This window comes from Etheostoma cragini, chromosome 20 (assembly GCF_013103735.1).
Source record: "Etheostoma cragini isolate CJK2018 chromosome 20, CSU_Ecrag_1.0, whole genome shotgun sequence".
Classification (NCBI taxonomy): Eukaryota; Metazoa; Chordata; class Actinopteri; order Perciformes; family Percidae; genus Etheostoma; species Etheostoma cragini.
The window spans coordinates 17,114,452-17,123,480 of NC_048426.1; the positions used below are offsets into that span (position 1 = coordinate 17,114,452).

Here is a 9,029-nt window from a genome sequence, read left to right on the forward strand (position 1 = left end):
ATGAAATCAAAACAAGGAGGGTACTATCTTTATGCACAGTGAATATTCTTCTACATGGAAACTAAATCCTGGCCCGCACCGTTGCTCTGCTGAAATGAAGAGTGAAGAACAGTGTGTCTGCAGCACAGCGTCGCCCCCGCTCCACTTCCCACCCTCTCCAAACAGCAAAACAACAAGCCGGGATATGACGATGACAAGAGCTATTGGGGAATGCCGAGGCCCACTCACCTTCTGGTTCACCACACAGTGTGCACTGTGATTCTAAACAAGGACCAAAGAGAGACAACAGGAGATTAATAGGCAACACATATGTAAAAGTCTGTTGTTGTTCATGCATGTACGGGAACTAATGTCAGCGTCACCGCCCTTAATTTAGAAATGATACTGCTATTCAGGCCTCAGCATCTCTCTCTTTCTCAAAAACAAATAAAAACATTAAAACTGAAGAAATAACATGAAGCACAAAGGACCTTTTTTTCTCCTAATGTCTTTTCAGAGCGGTACCCATGTGCAATATAATAGAAGACCAGTCACCATGCATAATATGACCATCAGCAAGAGGCAGCCGCATAAAAAGACAAAAATGATGCAGAAACAGGCGTCAAAGGGGAAAAAAAACTAAATGGAGAAATCATATTGCTTCAATTCATCACTGCCATGTGCAATAGATGTTGTGTGCCAAAAACCTGGGTGAGATTCCAAATTTAAATGAAAGGAACAAAATGCATTGATTGATGATCGCACACTATCCATCATTTTTATAACTCACATTAGAAATAATTCTTTAAATTAAGCAGTGGTGTAGTCTACACGATACACAAGTATGTGCAGTATACCCACTGAGAAACTTCCAGGATTTCCATATACCCACTTAAAAAGGTGCAATAATAAGCAACAACATATTTTGTGACAGAACTTTCACTTCAGATATTTGTATTCACAAATAAGGGGTCGAGTAATGCTGTCCCACCAGGCCCAAATGCCCCGCCTACACTAATGCCGGTCTCCTCCATTCACCATACATTTAAGACAAATATGACTAACCTATTTTATTTTGACCTTGTTGCTTTGGGGTCAACTTCAGGATCCGGGCTTATCCGGGCTTAGCAAAAGCCCCCTTACTGCTTTGTATTCCATTATATTTTTGATATATTGTCCATGTCATCTGTGTTTTCCTTTTCATAGGATAAATGAAGGTATACCTACCATAAAAGGGTATCAGAATGCAGGAAACGTCTTTGACGCCCAGACTTCACACTTTGATATGACGCCCCCCACCCCTACAATACATTAGACTACACCACTGAATTTAAGGCTATAACAGGCTTCACATGCATCATGCAGTCCTTTGTACACATGAATAATAAATTGCTAGTTTCCTCTGTAAATCTGCAAATACATTCCCATGCAACAAACAGTAAGGCTCACAATCTAAACCAATATACTGTATGTGCATTAATGAAGTATCAGTTTTTCCCAGTAGCCAAGCTCGTGAAAAAGTGAAGTCAACCTTCCAAGATTATTTTAAACAAGCAAGCTTATTTAATAGGTTTGTGACACTGGGCATAATGAACGAAATGATGATGAGAATGATTGCTATGTCCTCAGACTTTAGTTTCCACAGATGGCCCCAAAACAGCTGTGGAGTGTCAGTTGGTTTCTCTTCCCTGATGTAGCAGTGGCCAAAAGAGGCCATGTTGTCTTTTAATGCAGAGATTCTCCTTTGTCAAATCACTGCTAATTAGGGGCTTAATTAGTTCTGCAGCAACCTTGGACTTAAGACTTATGACAGCAAGACAGCTCTTTTGATGTGTCAAATCCCTACATCATGGGGATACAAAAACAACAAAACATGTCCATCAATTCTCAAAACACTAAAGTGCTTCCACTTCTACCTTTCTTCCCCAGATGACCTTGCTTATGGGCAGAGTGCAGCAAGGACAGCTGAGCAGACCAGTGGAAAAGAAAGAGCACTTTTAAAGTTTATGTTGTCGCTGTCAATCCAGGCAGGTTTGTAAAGTGTCACAGCCTGTCCCGGTCGCCGTCACATCACAAAACTGCCTGCTTGTTGTTACCTGGGCACTGAGGCTGCATTTGTCTGTTCTAAATGTCGAGTACTCCATCAGAAAGCCTCAAAATGTGTTTCTTCAATTGTACACAGATCATGGGATTCAGTTTCTTGTGCTATCAGACAACACTGCACGCTCACACCACAGACGAACTGAGGACTAAAAAAGAATTTTACTGAGAAAACCCAGCTGTTATTTTCACTTTGCAGAAGTCAGTGCATTGTGCTGCAACTTTATTTTAGTCTCTCTTTTCAATTCTGTATGTCTGGGGGTTGGTGGTGGTTGGGGTCTGTGGGGTTGAACTACACACAAACAGTATGGTCAGAAGTGCATTGGTGGACAGCTGAAGCCTGGACAGAATTTACTAGTTTAATTAGTCTTTCTTACTTCCCACTCCCTACAGCATAATTCCACAGACTCAAAGCAATTGGCTCTATTAGTTTGTCCTGCCTGTTTAAATTTAAAGTGCTCTTGAATTTCCCTGTGTGGAGCCCATATTGATCTTGGTCAGGCGGGTTTTACAGTATGGGAACTGTTCTTGGTTAATTCTTATTTGCTTTCCAATTGGAGGTGCAAAGTGGCTGCCAGCCTTTAGCCGTCAGCTAAACTTATTATGCTTCCGCTTTTGAGGATAAAAGGAAACAGTCCGATGCTAATTTGAGTCACTATGGACTTTGAGACTAAGAGTCGACAGGCATGCTAGCAGCTCTGTGATGCTGTGCTTACTCAGGCACAACTGTGCTTTACACTAAATGCTAACAGCAGCATACTAACATGCTCACAATCGCAAGGCTAAAACACTGATGTTTACCAGATATGTTTACTGAAAAGGTTCCAAGCAACTGCCCGAACTGCACAATCCTCTCATATAAGGACACAATAAGTGTGAGGTACAAGGAAAGGGAAGCAGGACAATTCTGTACTTAAATCAAATCAATTAAAGAATTGTTTATTAATACAGCATACTACATACTTCATGGTATGTGGTACTTCAAGGAAACCCCAAACGCAGATCAAATACCCATCTATGCATTAACATTGTATCCAAAAACACAAGAGATGGTTTAAAATAAATTGTCAGTCTATTTCAGAATGCTAGTCTCAGTTAGCAAGGCTTCAGAAGTAGAGCAAATCTGGACGCTGAACGCTTGTTGGTTGTGAATAAACTACCACAGAGCTATGCACTGGGGTCTGTGAAGTCCCCTGGTTTCAGCCCATCTCCAAACACAACATACACAGAGAGCAAATCCTTAGCCTTGATCTAATAATGTAGTCATCCATAATTAAAACCGTAATTTTCATATCAGCGCTGCTTGCCCACACCTTCCTTGTTGGTTGATCTCTCCCTTTCTCTCATTCCCCAGTTCCATGATGTGAGAGACACAGGTGCTAATTAGGTGCTAAGACTGTTCTTGGCTTTTTCACAAGAAGTCTTTCAGAAAATACACAAGGTTATATAAAGAGAGGCGTGAAAACACAGGTGCAAGGACAGAACAACTTTATTCTGGGACTTTGGTGCACATCTCAGTGATTTGGGATAGGCTTTATTTGTTTTCCTTGAGATGGGCAGCACACAAATTGTGAGACACAAGTCAAATAAAGACTTGTTTATCGGGACTGGGTCAATAGGTAGTCAATAAAGGGAAGTACACAGTAATGTACAGCTCACACAGTTGTGCGCTGACACAGACAAACCAACAGGATTTTGTACACACAGGAATGGCCATACAGATAAACTGACTAACTAAATTACACTCAAACAAATCACAAGAACAACGCATTTCCACGCCCCCAACATTGAGCCTCATCAATGTGGACAATCACCAATTTCAGTTTACCTTCCCCTTGACTGGCACAATCCATCTTCAGCGGGGCACCCTGAGCATATGCAGCCTCCCCCTGGAGCTGATCTAGCACTTCTCAGAGGAGACGCGGTGCTGAGCGCAGTCCTGAAGAAAAACTCATCATCCCTACCTGCTTCTTCAGGGGCTAATTACACTGTATTGTCTCTCTCACTCACACACACACACACACACACACTTTGTATGTGAATAAGCTTGGTTGTAAATATGAACTATGGAACACCGGTGATACTTCAACTACTACTATCAATATTTATCCTGGAATCACATTGGCATCCTTTAGTCATGCTAAAATATTTTAAAATGTAGGTCATGTACTACATTTATCCAGCTCTTAAATTTAATACATTTATTGCATCATGGTGTAAATGACAATACTAAATGTTAATTTGAGCATTCATGATTGCAAATGTCTTTCACATATAGCATCATAATTAAAAATCAGTGCAAAACAAGTAGTAGAACTACAAAAGAACTTACAAAAATCACTTTATAACACCAGATGCAGAGTCAGCACCTCAGTATTGTAGAAGAAGAAGAAGTTTGTTCTTAAAAATATTCATAATTTTCTCTCTTTAGAAGGGAAACAGCAGGCGTCTGACATCAAACAGCAAGTATTGAAATTGAGACAGCCTTCAGTGTTTGTCGTTGAAGACGATATGAGAACACTACAAACTGCTTTCCTCGTGTGGAAGCTCCAAAACTACATGCATCAGACTAAATGATTAAAAAAGAAAAGCTTTTAGTCGGCTCCAGTGGCTGTTTGTAGACGAAGCAGTGGGCGTTCGGTGTGGCGCGAATGGAGGGATCTAGGCACAACCTTCAGTTACAGACAAACACTGTCATTCTGCAGCTAGTAAAACCTCATCACATGATGCATCCCCTGTCTATTCAGGCAGTCTCTGTGTGTCAGTGTGTGTGTGTGTGTGTGTGTGTGTGTGTGTGTGTGTGTGTGTGTGTGTGTGTGTGTGTGTGTGTGTGTGTGTATGCGTGTGTGTGTGTGTGTGTGTGTGTGTGTGTGTGTGTGCGTGTGTGCGTGTGCGTATGTGTGCGTGTGTGTGGCTAGTCTTTGGATGCTAACCCTTGCCTAAGCACATCTAACTGCATTGCGGTGTTTGCAAATGACTAGGGTTCATTTACGCAAAATGAATACATCTGGTACAAAAGATGTATTAACTAATAACAAAAACACACCTCAATTGACATTTACAGTATGTAAAGTTGCTGTGTGTATGTTTATGAGTTTTTTTATTTTTTTTATTTCCCCCCTTGGCAGTCTTGGCTACTATAGCGGTCTCCAGATTAATGAGGTAATGGAGATTGGGGACCAGGGTCAGCTAGGGAACTAAAGTAACCCTCCCCTGGATAAGAAAGACATTCCCCTGTTAGTGCTTTCATCATCAGCTTTAAACACAGTGGTGTTTCTTTGACCAACAGACACTCTTTGGCTGACTACGGAGAGCCCATTAACCAGCCAAAAGCTACACTCCGGCCTTTGGATAAGTTAAACAGTAATTATCTGCAGCTGACAATCTACCCCCAATGGCAATTGTCATCTCAACCAGCGCTGGCTAAACATGAGCTCCTTCCTGTGTGAATGTTTTATACTTTTCTGTTTGCTAATAAAAGGTCAAGAGTAGATAAAGATTTATAAGAGATTCAATTACATCAAGGTTTGACAAATATTGGTATTTTATGAACGTGGTTTCAAAAACGGAAATGGTTGTTGGGATACAACCCTGTAACATAATGCAACAATCTAACAATCTTACTGATCAAGAGTAACTTCATAACAGGTTGAAAAACAATATTTCATTGCCTGCTCTGGTTGAAAGTTTTAATAAAAATCTGTGCTCTTTTGCATCTCTAACCATACTAAACAGTGATGTCACAGTGAAGGGACAGTGCACTTCTACATCACAGCAGCAGGTTAGGAAGTGAAATCACTGGAGGTCAGCAAAAACAATCTTTAAAGTTGGTTCAACTTTCAAGTGCATATCTGAAAAGCACCTTTTCAGCTTCGTAATATGTGTGAGTGGGTGTGGAATCACTCAAAATAGCAACAGCTAGTTGAATTGCTTAAGTGTTTTCTACTACAATATGCATGTAATCTGTAAGTATGTACTGTAAACGGATGTGAAACTGCATATATATACGGTACATAACGTACATATAGGGACATTTAATATGCATGCACATATGTATGCAAATTTAATGCATGTGTGCCTTTTACTGTCTGCATGTTGCTGTGTACTGTTAATACAGTGCGTGGGTGGACACCATAGAAATAAATGGGTGTTTTTATTTTTATGGTGGACACATTGTATTCCCACTGTGGGTGTTTGTACATGTGAAGCAACATATCGCTTAGCAGTTTGACCCACATGGGTCCCTGAGCCCCACACATTAGAGCCTGACTGTGGGAGGGATGGATTTGGGTGGCAAAGGTAAAAAAAAAAAAAAAGAAGAAGAGGGGGTTAAACACCCCATTGTTTTTCCATCAACTCCAGGGGCCCATGGGTCAGATTAATGGATGGTTTCTCTTACCCCTTGGAAGGAAAGGGAGATAGAGGGAGATAAATATTTCAGATAGGAGGAGTGGATGAACGTATAATTCTGAGACCGTATTTAAGTGATTTGCAGCTTCTTAACTTTGCTGAAGTGTGGATAATAGAAGAAGAAAGGGGGGTGGATGTGTGAGAAAAATAAGGACAAGTGAGGTTGTGCAGATCAAAAAGGATGGAGGGCCAAACAGAAAGAGAGCACTGTATAGACAGAAGTAGACGGAGAGACTTGTGCAGAGAGGATATTGATGGCCTCCTTCACACCCCAGCAACCCTCTGTCTTGCTGGGGCATCTATCAGGAGCGCTCATCCCCGTAAATGGCCTTATTGACACCTACTGACACGCCCCTCACTTCTCCTTCCCCTACATCTGCACATGCCTTGTACTCAATCCATCCTCCCATCTGCCTTTCACTCATCATTAGTCCCTTCCCAGTTTAGATGTGACAATACTTCTCCTGCTTCTATGTGTTTACTTTGCAAAGAACGTGGAATAAACATCAACATGATGCAACTCAGGTATTTATAGCTGTCCACAGTGCATCCAAGGTCAGCTGATGGCAGACTGTGATGGATGTGTCACAAGTAGGCTTGAGGTCATGTAAATGAAGTAACTTGGAGTTTCAAAACAGGTTTAAAAACCTTTCACTTATAATCAGAGAGTTCTTAAATGTGGAAATCAGACTAAACTGATTTTGACAGTATAGTCATTATTGGGCTGCCGTCAATTCACATTCAATTTAACCCAATAAAAATTGCAGTCTGTGTAGTATTTTACCATAAATCTCAGAGAGTGCCAGGCATCTACACCCCGATTTCACTGCATATAAGTTTTACAATAACAGATGGTAGAAGAAGGGGGGGAAACACATTCATTGTCTTTTCTAAAGCTAAAAACAAACATTATAAAACATATAAAGCTGCGCTGTGGAATTATTAAATCATAATGTACCATAGTTAATTTCCCAGTTAAAGATTGTTGTAACTTTTTTTTTACAGTACAGCAAAACGGCATCTGAATATAAATATCCAACAAAGTCAACTTACTGAATAGGCTCAATTGAAACCAAGCCTACACAGCATCACTGTTTGTTTACTGTATATGTTTTAGTGACACATTATTTTAAATGCCTCCATTCATGAAAGGCACTCTAATCTACAAATCCCATTTCCACACACCACAGTCATTAAGGCTTGCTTTTACAGATGTAATAAATGGCACAAGGAAATCAGGGGTTGCTGTCTCACACTTGCTATTGCTATGAATCAATAAATGTAATCATTGCCAAGCTCTATTGCAGTTCATTGCCTGAGACATGTGTACATGTGCTCAATAACAAAAAGGAAGCAATATACAGAGAGTCTGTCAAGCAGGAAAGTAATCAGCAAGGTCAGTGACAGTGGTACTGGGGCTACTGTCTATTATTCTTATTTAGTCAGACATTTTTGTTTCCTAGATACAAAGCAAACTAGGCACACGGAAAGGAGAACGTGGGAGAAGAGGGAAATACACAGGCAAGGGTATGCAATGTTGTGTGTGTGTGTGTGTGTGTGTGATTCTCTGCAGGCATGTCTTTTTTGCCTCTTAAAACTAGTGAAAAAAATGACTCTAGTTGTATCCAAAGGAGTTGTCCTTGTTTCAGTCATTTTCAATTAAGGTACTCGGCAAAGTGATGCAAATCACACGATTTGCATCAGGAAAATGAGACTTGATTGAAGTAAGTGTTCTGAATTGAGTTGGGAAAACATCTCACTGCACAGGCAGAATATGGCAACTGGTTTGTCAAACATCTGATTTTCAGGTGCAACACTAACGTTGACTCATAAAGATGAACGGGAATGCGTTGTCAGCACGGTAACATGCTTACTATAACAATAGTCACATACTGAGGTGAAGCATGAGAAGTGTATCCCAATTTTTAACCGTTTAAGTTTAGCATGTTTGCATGCTAACATTTGTTAATTAGCATTAATACAAGGTGCGGCTCATTAGTTTTGCAGGTATTAAGTCATTAACCAAAGACAATTATTGGACAATTTGAAAATTTGACCTGATGGTGGCAGCAATTTCAGGGGTTTACCAAAGGCATGAATGTCTGTAAAAACTTTCACGGCGGTCCATTCCATAGTTCTCATGATATTTCACTAAAAAACATAAGTGTCAACTTGCTGATTCTGTAAGGGGAAAAGTCAAGGGGCACCATGAGTCTGTAGCGTATGATGGATGCCGAAACAAAACTGGCGATCCGTTGAATAGTCACTAAACACCAAAAATATCAACTTATTGGTGGCGCTAGAGGAAAAGTCAGGAGATCCCCAAACTCACATTGTGTCACCATGTCACTAGTCTTGCTTTGCCAGACCCTCCTCCAAAGCAAGCTGAAGGAGGTTCTGTCTAATTCACATATCATCTGAGGATGGGAGGAAAACGTGCTCTGGTTTATTGGCATTTTCTTTAAACCAATCAGAATTGTCATTGGTGGTGCTAAACTCTGCACGGGGCCGCTGCAAAATAGTCATGCAAGAGAAGCTCA

The 9,029-nt window shown here is 40.6% G+C and overlaps 1 protein-coding gene across 7 annotated transcripts in view; it reads right to left on the bottom strand.

The window, feature by feature from the left end:
- Positions 1-9,029, bottom strand: part of dlgap2a (discs, large (Drosophila) homolog-associated protein 2a) — a 143,003-nt gene that overhangs the window by 70,709 nt on the left and 63,265 nt on the right. The window contains exon 1 of one of the 7 annotated variants that reach the window (XM_034858115.1): positions 229-257. The exons of the other annotated variants lie outside the window; for them this stretch is intronic. The gene's annotated coding sequence lies outside the window, so the exon portion shown is untranslated. Of the gene's footprint in view, positions 1-228; positions 258-9,029 lie in introns of those variants that run through there. 7 annotated transcript variants of the gene reach the window in all.